The sequence below is a fragment of the Osmerus mordax genome, chromosome 28 (genome assembly GCF_038355195.1).
Source record: "Osmerus mordax isolate fOsmMor3 chromosome 28, fOsmMor3.pri, whole genome shotgun sequence".
Lineage (NCBI taxonomy): Eukaryota > Metazoa > Chordata > Actinopteri > Osmeriformes > Osmeridae > Osmerus > Osmerus mordax.
Window position 1 is genome coordinate 229,736 of NC_090077.1, and position 11,863 is coordinate 241,598.

The window sequence follows — 11,863 nt, forward strand, 5'->3', positions numbered from 1 at the left end:
GAGGGGATGTGTAGTGTCTCAGTTGGTGTTCAGGTACATCAAATGTCTTTTTTGTTTTGCTTCGCTCCATTCTGTCATCTCGTCCTTCCCCCCCCCCCTCTCCTTTTTCCTTTTTCACTTTTTGTTTGGCAGCATTTATCTGCCTCTGAAACAGACAGTGAATGCAGCTTAATGAGGACAGAGAGAGAGAGGGAGAGAGAAAGAGGAAAAGAGAGAGAGAGAGAAAGAGAGAGAGTGAGTGAAGGAAAGAAAGTGTGTGGGAAAGAGAGAAACAAAGAGAGCGAGAGAAAAGAGAGAGATTGAATATTTTTGCATGATTTAACCAGAGATCTGCAGGCGGTAGTCAGGGTTGGGGATAAAGGCCGGTATCTGCCAGAACTTCTCTGTTTACAGCCCCTAATGCTCTCACATCTTACCTCTGATCACGGCAACTAGTCTTACTCTCTACAAGGTATCAGATACCCTGGAGGGTTTCAAATATTACTGCGTGAACAAATATTTATAGTTAGGTACTACACTGTTCTAAAGCATGAATTCCCATGGCTTTCTGACTGGCCAAATGCTGCAGTTTGGTTTCACTTTATAAAAAGAAATCCCTAAATCAACTGTGTCTATTCCGGACTGGCCAATTGAGTCATCACCCTATAAATCACCCTGAGGTAATACCCCGAGATATCCTCAAATACAAGCTCCAATACAGTCTCCACCTTAAAAATAGATCAGAGTAGGGTGTGAGCGCTAAGTGTGTATTAAAGCAGATTGTTGAGTTACGGCTGTTGAATCTACCTGTAATAGCCTGGCTGGTCCATTATCCTTCCTGATGACTGGTTATTATCCCTTTAGATTTATGCTCGCCATAAAGACCCTCACCCACCCTGACCTACATTGCTTTCATCTGACACATCAATCATTTAGCGGTTCAAAGGCAAAGCCTGTTTGAAAAGCGATGTGATGGTAATGGCACAGGTCTGGTGCGACACCCTTTCTGTCTCTGCGCTCAAACCGCTTCACAGCCGCGGGAAACGGGAGGACGCGTGTGTCAGAGTCGTTAGCATTCACGGGACGGAGTGGTGCATTCCTCCAGGATCCCTCTCTCTCCCCCCCCCCCCCCCCCTCTCTCTCTCCCGAGAAAGGGAGAGAGACACTCCGAACACTGCGATGGAATACCGATGTAAGCATGTGGCCCACTAGGTCAAAGGCCACTCCCGAACACACATCCATGCGTTTCACACATGGCACATTCCTCCTGGTTAGCACGGCCTTCCCAGGAATACACCAGAGCCCAGATGTTAGGTCACTGAAGAGGGAAGAAGCTCTCGGTTGACTAAAAAAGAATGAATGACTCAATAGATGTTCAAATATGTAGAGCCTGTGGCTCAGCTGAATGAGTTGTCACACGGACACTGTGTTTGCTGCCCACTGACGGAGAGAAGGAGAAATCAGAAAAGGTGAGAGAAAGAGAGAGAGAGAGAGAGAGAGAGATGGAGATGGAGAGAGAGAGAGAGAGAGAGAGAGAGAGAGAGAGAGAGAGAGAGAGAGAGAAAGAGGGAGATAGAGAGAGAAGAAAGTAGTTGGAGAAAGTAGGAAAGAGATTGAACGGGAGAGAGACGGAGAGAGACGGGAAGGAGGGGAGAGCAAGACTGAGAGAAAAGAGAGATACAAACGAACGAAAGATGCGAAAGAGAGAACTAGAAAGACAGGAGGAGAGTGAGAAAGAGCACGAGAAAGAAAAAGCGAGAAACTGAAGTGCAGCGGCTGAAATATAGATGAATGCTCCTGTGTGTTAGCACTGGGTGGATTATTTATTCACGAGGGACCACACACTTGTCATCTGGTCTACCCACAACCCCACACCCAGGTGATAACGCACAGGGCTGCCCACCCAAAAACTCAGGGGCGCACGCTGAACCGGTCGATACGACCGATCAACTGGGCCGAGTTTGGCTCAAGGTTGATGGACAGCGGTTTGAATGCTTGTTGACGGTGCCTACTGACCCTCAGAACAGGGGTTTTGAGGATGCTGTTGTTAGGATGTGTCTCCCTGTGTGTGAACGGCGGCCAGCTGCTTCCCTCCTGGGTTGCCTCCACACAGCGCTCCCTGACTGTCTCTCCTCATCACCACGCTGTCTCGCTGAACACCTGACTTATTCATGGCTGCCTGCGTCTGGTTGGGTGTGCATGTGTCTGGCTGGGTCTGGGTTGGTCTGGCTAGGCCTGGGTCTGGGTGGGTCTGGCTGGGTCTGGCTAGGCCTGGGTTGGGCTGGTCTGGCTGGGTCTGCGTGGGTCTGGGTTTGGGTTGGGCTGGGTCTGGCTAGGTCTGGGTCTGGGTGGGTCTGGCTGGGTCTGGCTGGGTCTGGCTAGGCCTGGGTTGGGCTGGTCTGGCTGGGTCTGCGTGGGTCTGGGTTGGGCTGGTCTGGCTGGGTCTGGCTGGGTCTGGGTCTGGCTGGGTCTGGGATGGGCTGGTCTTGGTCTGCGTGGGTCTGTGCGCTCCAGGTGCAGGCTGTGAGTGTTTCTAACCCCGGAGGATGTAAGAGAGCCAAACAGCCTTTTACCTTTATGGGTCAGCAGCCCATCTCTCATTTATGCTGAGGTAGTGATCTGCAGCGACTCCATTCTCTCCTCTCTCTCTATCTCTCTCTCTTTATCTCTCTCTGTATCTCTCTCTCTCTCTCTCTCTCAGAGCCAGCTCATCTCTAAAAGAGCTGTTAGGCAAACTAATTTGATGACGGGGCCAAATTAAAAGTATGCTTTTACTATACTGTATGTGTGTGTCTGTGGGTGTGTGTGTGTATGTGTGTGTGTGGGTGTGCCTGGGCAGAGAAGCAGATGCTAAATAGAAAACGAATAAAGCTTGTTAGGAAATATTAGCAAGCATTGTATAAATATAAGGGTTATAATGCAACCCATACTATCCTTTGTCTAGTGTTATTTTTAGATGGCAAATCTAACGGGAACTCCTGCGGTGTTAGACACAACAATCACAGAACACACACACAGACAAACTCGTGTTCCTGTTCCTGTATGAAACACAGTAGATGATTGTGTTGATCAAAAACCCCTTTGTCAGCTGTATATCAAATTAAATCAGTTCAGTATCTCACTGACACTCTTGTACCCTGCTGGGTGAAGTTCTGTGACGTGTGTGTAGATTAGCGAGAAAAGTGTCAAACGTGTGTGTGCGTGTGTGTTTATATGTGTGAAAGTGTGTGAGACATGTAGAGACGTAGAGTTGATGAGAGAGAACAGTCAAAAATAAATGATGTGTGTTAGTGATTATGTGTGTGACAGAGGAAGAAAGATATATACTGTAGAGAGAGATGATGAGAGATAAGAGTAAAAAAGAATAATTATGTGTGAGAGAGAGAGAGAGAGAGAGAGAGAGAGAGAGAGAGAGGAAGAGGAAGAGGAAGAGAGAGAAAGAGAGGGAGAGAGAGGGAGAGAGAGAGAGAGAGAGAGAGAGAGAGAGAGAGAGAGAGAGAGAGAGAGAGAGAGAGAGGAAGAGAGAGAAAGAGAGGGAGAGAGAGGGAGAGAGAGAGAGAGGGAGAGAGAGAGAGAGAGAGAGAGAGAGAGAGAGAGAGAGAGAGAGAGAGAGAGAGAGAGAGAGAGAGAGAGAGAGAGAGAGAGCGGAAGAGGAAGAGGAAGAGAGAGAAAGAGAGGGAGAGAGAGGGAGAGAGAGAGAGAGAGGGAGAGAGAGGGAGAGAGAGAGAGAGAGAGAGAGGAAGAGGAAGAGGGAGAGAGAAAGAGAGGGAGAGGGAGAGAGAACATGCAGGAGTGTGTGAGAGTGTTGTGGTGATGAGAGAGGAGAGGAGAATCTTCTCCAAGACCAATTAGCTTGTGTGACACGGAGACCTGTCAGTGTGGTGGCGTTACAGGATGTGAGTTTCTCTGTGCGTCCGTAACACTGAATGAATCTTTCTCCTGTCAACACCGCACGACTTCTCTGATCATCGCTACAGACTGGGATATTCCACTCCTGTTCAGAATCTACAGTCCTGTCTGTCTCTATCTCTTAACACACCACCCATTTCACCAAGCACCAATCCTGCTAGAACACATAATGTAAAAGGGCCACTTAAACTATGCCTCCTGCTCCTCCATGCTAACTGTGGGCAGACTGACTCCACACCGCTTGTTGGGATCCATGTCAACTGTGGGCAGAGTCCAAGGCATGAATTATTGTCACTACATTACTCTTTACTCACTTGTATAAACCACTCCCACCCAGGCCAGCAGGGCTCTGGCGCCCAGGCAGACGGTGTGTGTGTGTGTGTGCGGGTGTGTGTGTGTGCGGGTGTGTGTGTGTGCGGGTGTGTGTGTGTGTGCGGGTGTGTGTGTGCGGGTGTGAGTGCCTATGTGTGATCCCAGATGGACTTCTCTGCACTCTATCAAACACACTGTCTCGCACCAAATTCGCCTGGTAGGACTTTATCTTCATAGAGAGATGTGCTTTGACATGAGCACATTTCAGCAGTTGGTGGCCAGTTGGAATAGATCTTAATATCGCTGGGCATGCTGGATAATAATCCCTCTCTCCTCCTCCCACACTAAAGAGCTCCTGTATTTCAAAGAGGATCTAGCTAGCAATAGGGCTGTGTGTGTGTGTGTGTGTACAGTAGTATGTGTTTTCTCTGAAGTGGAAGTGGTTTCATGATAAGGTTTGGTATCCTGCCAGCCCCAGTCATCCCTTTTCAGGACACTAGGATGTCCCATTGGTCTCATGACTGGGAAGTGGGGTGGAACCGCACTGAAACCCACCATGCTACTATTGACAGGAATCGCACTGAGACAGTTGATCTGGGTGAAGATAAAATTATAAATAATACACACACACTGACGGCACACACAAACTGACCGCGAGTCAAAAGTGTAAGCAGTTTACAATGGCACACCTATAGTAATATCCTATGTTCGTTGTGATATTATTTAGATGAAATCAATACATTAATTAAATGTAGCCTACGTTAAGAGTCCGCAATTTACGTAAATTGCCTTTCAGAGAGCCCACGGATTCTGTATGTCTTTACTTAACATAGAGCCTGGAGTAGAGGCTGGTAAAAGATTAACGCGGTCATTACAGGTGGCTTGTTGTTGAGCAAATAGGCCATGTTGAGTTCAAACATCTAACTAGGTTTACTTGGGGATAAATGTGCCGGGTGTGTAGGTTACAGGACCATCCGGCTTGATGAATTAGCCAAACCTAAAGCGTAAGAGGAAGAGAAGCGTGTTATGAATTGTGTTGTTCTTTTCAAATGTTCACGCAATAAAGCTTGCGACCGGAGAGGACGGGACCACCGGGGTAGGGCTACCCAGTCACCAGAGACGGCAGAATCTTGGACCTGGTGACAGCATTCCGTTTCGCCTCGTTCGACAGCCCGTGCACTCAACTCTCAAAACAAATGGGGGTAACAGGCCGTAAAGGACCTGAAGGGTCTATATTGTTACCCCAATATTGTTTCCGACAGTTTGCGTGCAAAGGGGTTTGACTCGTGTAAGATTAGTACTAGTTGAAAGCCAGTATTATAGGTTATACAGATAGAATTAACATTGCTATTTCTTCTAAAAATAGGATAGGAATTTGATATATTCCGACAGGCTAATAGTGAAATTCCAGAGCCTATATTTAGAAAATACAGTTGCCCATAAGTGGCACCCCCGAAACAATAGATCCCGTTCCACCGTGCACGCTCCAGTCTCGAGCTTAGCTCCTCCCTGTATAGCGGGTGACAGCTGGGATCGCTGTGTGCGTCTTGTAGGGCTTCATCTCCAAATAGGATGACCAGCAGCTTTTGTAGGGAAACTGTGTTCGGTGGCAACGAATGGTTCGGAGAGATCCATTGTTAGTTCTTGGATGCGACGAGGTCGCTACCGTTTAGTTTTCTCGTTGGAGTTTTGAAAAGCCGTGGGTTTCAACTGGATTTCCGATGGATATTCGATCTGAAGAGGAGTGTAGTGAGCGCTGCATGTAACAAAAAAGCGCAAGAGGCTTAGAAAAGTAGCGCTCGTGTTTGTTATTCTGAAATGACTGCTGTCTGTCTGAACTGCTTTTCAACCATGTGTAAGATGGATTAGTAAAAGGACAGCAGAGACGTTTACGCCGAGACATATACATTCATGAGCTGAAGGTAAGATACTTTGCTTTCTCTTAACTTTAATGTGCGGAACACTAACGGCTTTATAGCCCTATTTTCCAAATCAGTGTCGGCATTGACTCTCCCACCACAACGACAAGTGCACGGACACAGCTGGTCCCAGTCACTTCGGCAACTTTTAGATAATTCACTGGTTCTTGTTAATCATTGACAATATTTTTTACATTTGAGTGAAAACGAATATGAGCAGTGTCTTGGTATCTGAACATTGTGTTGTGATCATTTCATTGATGTACGTAGGGTAATAATTTCACGTGGTTTATACAGTCTGTCAATGCTTGATCATTTAATCTAGTGTGTTCTGTCAATTTTAATTTTGGTATTGGACAGTGTTTTTAGTATGTCATTTAGAAATATTACAGTCAGCTTTGAAGTGCAGGCGTGGGAACTTGCAAAAGAGTGCTTAGCCTACGTCTTTGGGCCCTCCGTCGTCGCTCGATAAACATATCATTTATAAAACAATATAGGTTATATTAAAGATCACACAGCCTATAGCCTATAGTCTCACTCTCTCGACAGATTTTAGACTGAAAGAGGATTTCGTTTGTCTTTGCCGACGGAATCTTACTGTTATCGTTCACATTTTTCCGTGGCACGGGTCTTTGTCGGCTGAAATAACTGTCAATGATCCTCATTTAATCACACTTTGCCGTGTTTAATTTTTCACGAGCCAATTTCCCTAATAATTGTAGTCATTTAAAACAAAAGCACACCTGTGAAACGTCTCTTTTTTCATCATCTCTCTTGTAACACACGCGCACAAACAAGCTCTCACCCTGTCGCTCCCTCCCTCCCTCTATCTCTCTATCTATCTCTCTCTCTCTCTCTCTCTCTCTCTCTCTCTCTCTCTCTCTCTCTCTCTCTCTCTCTCTCACACACACACACACACACACACACACACACACACACACACTCTCTCTCTCTCGCTAACACTCTCGCACACACATTGACTGGCTACAATGTGGAGCGATATTCTGTCTATGCAGGGTGTGTTCAGGGCCGTTGGTATGGTAGTTGGGCCATTTCTGGGGGAGGGCGTTGGGTGTGATGGTCACAGTCCTGATTGGTCTGCCGTGGACGCTGACGATCAATCATATTTAGTGATGTAGCTTGCCCCCCCCCCTCCCCCCAACAATTTAAAAGGGATCCAGTTTCAGTAGTCAGATGATTTTATTGATTTCAACGTTCTTCTCCATTTTGCTCAAGGTGGGGCAAACAGGCCTCGTGCACAGCCTGTTTTATTGCTATATACACTCTAATAGCCAATCTGAATAATGTAGAAAAACACTGTAAGTGGCTCATATCATATGAGCGACATGGGGGAACGTTTTTCCGGATCCAAATCTAGGCTAATGATTTAGCCCTTCGCGAGGTGGGTAGTGAGGATGCTGTTGAAACCAGCAGTAAATGCCCACAAGCAAAATATGTTTCACATTTTTAACGTCTATTTTGGGGAAAATGAATTCCCTGTAGCCAACACTCTCTTTTTAAATAATGAGATCACTGGAATCGTCTTGAACAAACACAGTGAGAGGGAAAAGGTTTTATTTTTTTGGAAGAAAAAAAAATGTTTACGTTGGAAATGCATATGTGTGATTAGTTTCCATCTCTGTCTATTTGTTAACTCAAACGCTGCTGTTTTATGTCAATATAAGATATAGATTGCTGCAAGGCATTTAACAGCCCTGTGGCTGTTTTAGATGAATGATGCTGTGTTAAATACAAGAAAAACCGCGGATAATCTGGTTGTTGCCATATTATGATGTTCTTTACACAAATATGGCTGTGTGATTGCCTTTTTATAACAACAAAATCAGTTTTTCTCCCTCCAAGCTCAGAAGAGAGGGGGAGAGAGTGAGAGGGGAGGAGAGGGAGGTGTGTGTGTGTGAGAGAAGGAGAAGGTGAGAGAAAGGAGGAGGAGAGAGAGAGGGGGGGAGTGGGAGAGAGATGAAGGAGAGAGAGTGGGAGGGAGAGGCAATACAGAGACTGAGCAGGAGAGAGAGAGGGATAGAGATGGAGGGAGGGTGGGAACAGAATAGAGCAGAACATCAGCATGCATTGTGCTGCCTATCTAGAGCAACGCTCTGCGGAGCACTTGATCTACCTCACCCGACAATAGCAATGAGGCTGGCATTGTGTGTGACTGATGTGGATTTGTCACCCTGGTGTTGTGTATGTCTACACGTCTGCACACTGCTGTGCAGGCTAGAGGAACTAGCTGGGTATTTACATTTGTCTGTCAAGAACGGAGAGACGTTATACCATCTGAATAATTGATAAATGGGCCTGCCTGTGCGAAATGAATTGGCACTCAATTATACCAAAAGCAGCCAGCGGGTGCTATCCATTGGTTACAAATCTGTGTCAATACTGACCGTCCAGCGCCGTTGAAATGTTCATGTATTTTTGATGATGTCATGTTTTATTGATCTAGGTGTGTGTTGAAGAGATTTGGTAAACAATTAGTGTGTGGAAGCGCGAGCCATCTTCAATGCCAAACCGTGTTATATTTGTGATTTTACTTCTACACAGCTGTACTCAAAATGATTGCTCTCAATTATAAAAAAAATAGCTTTCACTGCATTTTCGCAAGATTTTAAAGGTTTAGTGAATTGATGAGCGGAATGATGTGGGCGATCAGCCACGTTTTTAATCAGACCTGTAGAGAATCACAGTGTGTAGACCTCGAAGTTGAACATAAATCGGTTATGCTTTTAGCATTTCATTTTTTCTCCAGCGAATCCTCTCTCTCTCTCTTTCCCCCTCTCTCTATATCTCCCCCCCTCTCTCTCTCTCTCTCTCTCTCCCTCTCAATTTCTCTCTCTTTTTGGAGAGTTTGTATAACTAGCTTTCCAGCGGTGTCTTTTTAACCCTCCTACAGACGGAGAATGTTAAACACCTAGCGAGCTATCACCCTTCCATCCCACCTCCAGGCCTCCCCCACATAGCCTACAAGACTGTCATTCTCACAGCCGCACAATCAATAGATAGGCTACCGTAAGGCTCGTGATACCGAAATAAATTGTAGGCCCCACATTCTGCTTTCCCATTCCCAAATGTCAGAATGGCTTTTGTTCTTACAGGCCACATTCTCTTCTAGTCCCTGCTGTAAATAAAAGGAATCGATTTTGAAATGTCTTCCCCGATGATTTCATAGTTGCGGTCTATGTGGGAAGATATTATTCGAAACCAAATGAGCCTGTGTTTATGTGAGTGCGAGCGCGTGCTCCACGGTGTTCCGTTCACCTTGTCTTGACGAGTCTAATCATCCGTACAAACGCCTGGCCTGGTCTCGTGTCTGTTTCCCATCGAGCATGGTAACCCTGCAGGCTATCCATACATTACCTCTCGTCAATGCACTGCATGACTGTCTGAAAAACTCCCTCCTCTAACCCTCATTAAATTAGCATAATTGATTGAGCCCGTTTACAGAGCCAAAATAGCCAGAGGCAGGCAGAGTAATGCTGGTTTTGGACGGATGCTCCGAAGTCGATGGCGGAATTGGCGGCGTGTCTTTTGGCAGCACGTCCGTTGTTGCTCTCTGGCACGAGTTTGTTGGTGGAAATTAAGGAAATGAGATTGTGGTGATGGTCAGTTTCTGAGGAAAGGAGAACCAGACGGATGGTGATATTGAAACCGTTTAGCGTAGGCTCACCTGTGTGGAATATTTTTTGACCGTTTTCTTCCAAGTCATTATCGTACGTGTAAGTGATGTCTTGTGATTGAGCGGTAACTATTACGGCTGTGACAGGAAAACGGGAATGTGTTATAGCGGATGATTGATATCTTTACATCTGTTAAGTGGCTCTGCTTGCTGCAGAAACGAGGCTGGTGTATATACTGTTTACTCATGATAAGCTGTTGCAAGCTCTCCACCAGTGGAAATAGCAGAAGTCTTCTAACACGGACAGCATTGCTCATCATCATTGATGTTTAGGAGTTGACACCACTGGCGTTGCAAGCAGCCCATTGATGTCAAAACAACAGCTCTCTATTCCTGAACATGCACACAGGTGAGTCATAACTGGGCTGCAGGTTGTGTGAGGGTTGAAGCACACACACACACACTACCCTCGAACTGCTACACCTACTCTTGTCTTGTGGTTCTCAGTGTTCTCATTGGCTGTTGGTGAGGTATTCATGCGTGCGATTGGCTGGCGGGTGCCTTGGGATTGGCTGGTGGAGGTCGCATGCTGTGGGGGATCGGAGGGGGGTTTGCGTGCAACTCAGGCCCAGGTTCCTTCTGTGTGGCAGAGTTAGCTCACGAAGAGCGGGGATGGAGGTAGGAGAGATGGGGAGAGAGGGATGGGGATGGAATGATAGAGATGGAGGGATTGGGAGAGAGGGATCGAGGGATGTAAGGACGGGAAGAGAGGGATGGGGAGAGAGGGATGGGGGGAGAGTGATGGGGGGAGAGGGATGGGGGGAGAGGGATGGGGGGAGAGGGATGGGGGGAGGAGGGGTGTGGTGCATCTGTCCCCCTCCTCCCCAGACCCACTGCGATTGGCACTGCATCTCTCATCTATTAATCATGGAGGCTGCTCTCTCATGCGGTTGCCATAGTTTCATGTCCTGAGACGGTTGGTGTTGGGGTGCTTGCCCGCCTGTCTCCGTGTCTCTCTGCCTCTGAGTCTCACGCTCCCCTTATCTCCCTACCTGCCTCATATCCTCCTCCCCTCCTCTCTGCCTCCCCTCCTCTCTGCCTCCCACCCTCCCCTCCATAATTCATTCCTGGTTTACTTCAGTATTTCCTTCCTTCCTCTCTCTTGCTTCCTACTTCCTTCCAGGCCTGCCTCGCTCTTCCCTTCACTAACCCCTCCCTCCCTCCCTCCCTCCCTCCCTCCCTCCCTCCCTCCCTCCCTCCCTCCCTCCCTCCCTCCCTCCCTCCCTCCCTCCCTCCCTCCCCTCCCCTCCCTCCCTCCCTCCCTCCCTCCCTCCCTCCCTCCCTCCCTCCCTCCCTCCCTCCCTCCCCTCCCTCCCTGCCAAGGAGAGAAAAGAGACCAGGGAAGAGGGAGGAGGAGGGGGGGGGTGACGGAGGAGGGGGGGGGTTGCAGGGCACCAGTCGTAAGGAGACCTCACCATGGGTGTGCAAGCTCTTCTAGAGGCAAAATGGACTCCACGTTTCCCTCCCAGCGGTCTCCTCCTCCGCTCCTTGGAAAGGGGGAAGAGGGAGAAGCTTTTCGCAGTAGGGTTCATGCTCTGAATGCGTGTCCTTGGAGGATGAAACAGGCAGAACGCTGTTTACAGACATCTGAATGCCAGTTATTTTCCTGGGCTTCCACAATGGTGAGGTTTCCAGGCAAGCCGGGATACACTGGCACGAATTCTTGGGGCTAAATACAGTTTTGACTTGGAAACATGTTCAACCGTCAGTCACAGGTCTATTTTCCTGGTTGATAAACAGAACACGACGTGAGGAACAATATTTTTTACCTGTGCGAATTGGAGTGACCTTTTTATTCCATTTCATGTCTCTATAATTTTCAATCAGGCCGTGTTGTACGTAGATATAATTAGATTTTCTACCAATAGAATAAGATAATAGAATGTCACATAAACCAATGTTTTCTCCCACTGTATGAACTGTGATTTCTGTAACAGTATATTTATACAGGGTATAAACACCTCGACTATACTGTATGAGTTTGTACACAAGCCACTTCTCTGCAAGTACACTGGGTCATTGTGTGTTTCCCTGTAATGGTTGATGGGCA

The 11,863-nt window shown here is 47.3% G+C and overlaps 1 protein-coding gene across 1 annotated transcript in view; it reads left to right on the forward strand.

Moving 5' to 3' along the window:
• Positions 1 to 11,863, forward strand: part of sema6a (sema domain, transmembrane domain (TM), and cytoplasmic domain, (semaphorin) 6A) — a 46,415-nt gene that overhangs the window by 212 nt on the left and 34,340 nt on the right.